Source organism: Geospiza fortis, unplaced genomic scaffold, assembly GCF_000277835.1.
Source record: "Geospiza fortis unplaced genomic scaffold, GeoFor_1.0 scaffold20, whole genome shotgun sequence".
Classification (NCBI taxonomy): domain Eukaryota; kingdom Metazoa; phylum Chordata; class Aves; order Passeriformes; family Thraupidae; genus Geospiza; species Geospiza fortis.
This window is the reverse complement of record NW_005054374.1, coordinates 1,375,114-1,380,470: the sequence shown is the minus strand read 5'-3', so window position 1 is coordinate 1,380,470 and position 5,357 is coordinate 1,375,114. Positions and strand designations below refer to the sequence as shown.

General features: G+C 34.3%; 1 protein-coding gene across 1 annotated transcript in view; it reads left to right on the top strand.

Moving 5' to 3' along the window:
* CFAP47 (cilia and flagella associated protein 47) overlaps positions 1-5,357 on the top strand; it is a gene marked incomplete at its 5' end in the record, with an annotated part of 258,098 nt that overhangs the window by 205,104 nt on the left and 47,637 nt on the right. The window lies entirely within an intron of this gene.

Sequence of the window (5,357 nt, the reverse complement as noted above, 5' to 3'; positions counted from 1 at the left end):
TGCTGAATAATGAGATTTAACATTTATGAGGGTCTGTGTTCTCTCCCCTAAACATCACCTAATAAAGTTTATACACTTTTAAAAGAATATGTTTGGTTTTGTGGAAGGGTATGTGATTAATTGAAATAAGAGCTGCTAGCTGTTGGATTCACAAGTCAGATTATTCATTATAGGGATGGGTTATTCAGTCTCAACTCAGTAGCATATTTGAATCTGATGAATTTCAGGTAGGTAAGACAATCCCAAGACAGCAAAGAATTTAAATTTAAACATCTGCCTCACTTGCACAGGGAGTAATTACAGGGAATATAAATGTGTATTTCAGGCATCTATTCTAACTGCTGTACTGTGAATAGAGGTAGGATTATTTGTGTGGCTAATTGTTTTGATAAATAATTTGATATGCCCATAATCTGTATGTTCACCTCAAAATTATATATTTCTCCTTGCTTATAAGATATAACCAGAAGCAATAATGCTGTAGCTCAATTTCTTGCCAAATGGGGTCTTTAAAGCTGTTCTCTGAAGGGGGGGAATAATTTAATTAAAATGAACATCATCTTCTTTGTACTCTGCTGCTTTCATTCTTCCCTAGATATTTTGCCATACTATTACTAAGATTAACAAATTATTCAAAATATTTTTTTATGGGAAAGATAATAAATTATTCACAATCTCATTAAAATTGATATCTTTCAGTTACCAGGGGGAATTTGGATTCCCTGATTTACTTTTCTGTCACAAAGCCTGAATGATTAGTCAGGGCCTGTTTTGTTAGGATAAAGCATTTGGGATTGTACCTGCCTGAGTGTATTTGCAAAAAGAATGCATCTCACTAGTTCCACTTCTCTCTTCATATTAGTCTCAGCAAAAATTTATCTTTCTCTTCACTGCCTTTTATGATTCATACAGGATCTTACTTTCAGCTTTTACAATATTTATGTGAAATCCTTTGTGTTTACCTGAAGATTAGGTTGATGCTTTCAGTCATCAACATTACTAACAATCTTGCATCTTACAATAATATTTAGGTTTAAACAATATTTAGTTCTTAAAATGCATTGCTGATACCAAGCTCAAAAAACCCATGTAAGGCCCAAACAAGCACAGGAAAGAGGAAATTTGGGCACTTCTGCTGTGTTTGCTGTGTGTGAAAGGCCAGGGTGGGCTGTAACTCTAACCCAGACTTGGCCTTTATTTCAGTGGGATGCTTTTTCTGCCCATAAGCCATAGTAAGTCAGTCAGCAGAGGGGATTTTGGTATTCAGTACTGAACATCATTTGTGTGTTCTTAGACAAATGCAGAACCAGGACTTAGATTGCAAATAGCTGAGAAGTGTTTAAATCGTGACCTTTACTGTATGAAGGGATAATACCTCACAACCACTGAAGCATGCAGCACAAAATTCTTCATTGAACATCAAAGTTTATCTTAACAATGTACATAAGATGCTTTATTACACTCATAGTCTAGTATCACATATTTGGTCTAGTATCATCTGTTGAGTGGAGGGAAATTAAGCTAACTTCTTTGCACAGTAATTTAAAGGGTCATGAGAGCATTAGAAGAGGGTTTTACTTTCTCAGACTCCTCTTGCTAGAATGTTATTTTTACCATGCAGTAGTTTATGTTCAAGGATTTTACTCTTTTTACTGATTATATACTACATCAGGTAAAATCTGTGTTTGCAAAAATATTCAAAGCCTCTGAAATTTATATGGGTAGTGAAAGTGGACTGAACCTTAAGTACTTTCTGCATTCATATCTTGTTAAGGTACTTCTATGATTTTATTTTCACAGATCTTCTTTTACTTGAGCAAAGGAATTTAGCATTTTATTCATTTTAAACCAGGGAAACAGTGCTATAGGTATAATAAAGGTTTTCCCCTACTAAAGCTGCGGTTGTTTCAAAATAAAATCCAGAGGCTTGAAATGTAAGAAGACTCTCATAATCATTTGGTGAAGCATTGGGAAAACAAATTTTCATACAAAGTCCAAAAGGAGACATGGAATGAAAATTATCCCATGCAACCATCGAGAGGTCTGTGAAACTTCGTGATGTGATTGTTTCTTTTATCTCTAAATTCGAGCTATTAACTGCCTCTTTAAGGTATTAAATTCAGTGTAGTTAACTTGAGAGGTTTTTTTTTTTGTAATAGATGAACTTAAAGAATGCAAATCATGTTTTTTGATTGCCTTGTTCGCCTGCTTGTGTTATAAGACTGTTTTTACACTGAGGGGAAAACTATAGCATTGCACCAGTTTCTGATGTTGAATTGTCTTTTATCTGATTTCTTCACAAGCACTGAAAATCCCTTATAAATTAAGTAATTTTCTCCTTCAGAAAGTTACTAAGATAAAACAAAGATTATATGCCCATAAAGATTGATATCTATTAATTACAGGTAGCATTCCCTTTTTCACAATAAGTGCCAGTAATTTCAGCTAATCCCCGAGGTTTGTTACCTTTTTTATTACCTCTGCTGCATACTACCAGCAGAACCCAGAACTTGAATTGCAAGCTGTCCTCTTAGGGGCTGTTCCAATTTCTTTTTTTCTAGCCATGTATACAATTTTCTCTTTTTCCATTAAATAGGAAAATAAGAATTTGATTGCTGGAAAGAACTGGTTTTCAAACCTGTGTCAGCAACCTGTTTCCTACATGCACAAACAAGCAAATCAGCTTCATCACACATAATAGCAAGTGACACTAGACAATATATTAGCTTGTCAGTAACTGTTGAGGAAATTTTGGATAATCCTTATCTTTCCAGCTTACTTTACATCCTTTCAAATGAAAAATCACAAGCTGTATCCTGTTAATCTTTTCTTCTTACTGATTTATCCCTTTTCCAAATAAAGAATTAATTTTTGTGTTATTTTTCTTTCTTTGATCTATAGATTTACCCAATTCTCCCAACTCTGAATTAAGTGGAAATGCGTTTTTTCCTGCTTTCTGCTACCTCTACTTTTTGATGGCAATCTCATTGACTGAAGAAATGCAGAGGTTTTTTTCCAACTTCTTGAAGCCTATTTACTTCTAGGGTCCTTCTATTTGATATACAATGTTAATTAGCCTGGGTTGCATTCTGCAGTTGTTCATCTTTGTAATAAAAACATGTTTAAATGATTCAAGGTGAGAGGGAGAGATTCAGTGATCTCTAATTACTCAACTGACCAAAGAGAATTTTGGTGGCAATTTGTTTGTCCTGTCTCTCTAAAAAGCAGAATGTTGGTGATGAGGCATTCAGTGTCACAGAAAAAAGCAGGGACAGAAAACAAGTCGGTGTTATTCAGTAGACAAATTAAAAGTGAAACCTATTTTTAACAATGAGCTTAATTAACTCTCAGAACAATTCTCAATGAAACGTGGAGGATTCAGTATTGCTGACAAGTTCTAAATCAAGTGGCTGTGATTTTTCCTAATTAAATTCTCTTGTTCAAGAAGAGTTATTGAGACTGAACCTTGATTTTTTCAAATGAGTTCTTTCTATGTATTGAACTCAAGTTAGATGATCGTAATGACTGAAATGTCTAGCTGTGAAGAAACAAAAAAAGATCTCTGCAGAGTTCTGCATAATCGAATATGTTTTAAACATGCTTTAATAATACAACCCAAAAAGGGAAAAAAGTACTTTGAAATTTCTGAATTAAAATTTTCAGAATTTCCATTATATTATTTTTCTTATTCTTTTACTACATCAGGATGAAAACAGGGTCAAGAAGTCAAGTACCATCAATAGATACAAACTGTACAAGCTTTCTTTTCTTTACTATTGTAACCTATTGCCTCTAAAGAATCAGCATTGTAAGTTTTTTGGTCATTAGTGTATATAGAAAAGGAATATATCTAAAAATTAAATTAAATTTTGACACTCAATATATTCAACCAGAAAAAGCTATAGACTGTAGGAAAATGAGCTGCTATTTTTCTAACTCTTTTTTCTACTCTTCTCCAACTCCTTGCTGCCATGTGTCAGGAAATAAACTTTTTTGTTTTTCCTTTAGATTGATACCAAATGACAGTTTGTAAAGATCTGTTCCTTGTCATCTTTGCACACAGGATTTTTTTCCTCTGCCTTTTCTTCACTTCGCACCTATGACAAGCAGCTGTTGGGAAATGCATTTGTCCCTACATTTGTTCACTGTTTGGCTGCAAATCACTTGTGCCTTGAGCTGCTTTAGAGACTAAACCATATGGAGAGAAAAAATGGCTTAGATTTGAAGGCTGACAGCTTCTTGTTTTGACAGATTTAAAATGTATTATCCCGATTAAGTTACTTGCATGAAAATTTTCATTCCCATTTATCTCACCACAAGTTATTGTCAGAGGAAGTTACAGTTACTGACCTAAAATGTCTCCTTTCTATTCCAGAAAGCTGTTGTAGTTTTATCTCTGGCTATATTTTAACTAAGTTTTAGAAAAGAATCAGAAATTATCAGTTTTCTTCCTTCCTGAATCAAAAGAAAACTGGTCTCTTACTGGGAACTCAAACAGTTTGTGCAAAAAAAAAAAAGCTAAATTTTAGATATTTGTTTTGTATTTTGTGTGAAAATGAAGTAGTCATCTTGCCTTCTGAGTTGTGGCTGATAGTGTATCATTTGGTTTCCATTGGAAACCAAATGGTTTCCATTTCTGGATTCACAGAGAGGTACAGGATCTGCAGCAGCCGCCCCTCTTCAGAAACACTGCAGCTCCCATTACCATTGAGTCATCCAAAGCCTGTCTTCTCTATGATTCACAATCATCCTGACACTGTCAAGTAATTTGGGTCCTTGATCCCTTCCAGAATATCTTAATATTAATTCCCACTTTTAGGCTTAATTTTATTTGGTTTTTTAATCTAGTTAATTTCCTACATGTTTGCTTCTAAACATTTTGTTCTTTTCATGAGGCCCTCAAGTATATCCCTTTATATTAATCTCTGAATTTCAGAGGTCAGCAGCTCATATATTTATTGTATATTTGATTACTGTTTGCTCTAAATTACAGCTGCAGGGGTGATTTTAACCTTGTTCACACAACAGGAATCAATGCACAGTCCCCAGCCATGAGCTGCTAATTGTCCTTATGGCTGGAAACTCATACTGCATTTCAACTGCCCCTCAGGGGACCAGGAGAATTGTAATAATTATCATATTAACAACAGAAATTCAAGGGATAAAATATTGAGTTACTTGAATGAAGTCTGAATGAAGTTCACATATGATCTGTAGCTATACCCGAGTCTGACAAGTAAGTAGCCATGTGTCACATTTGCTGATCCAGCATCTCCCAGGTCTTTGTAGAAGAGCTAAAATATTTCTGGATATTTCTAAGCTGATGTGTTCTAACATGGTGTAATGATTGAGTAGCA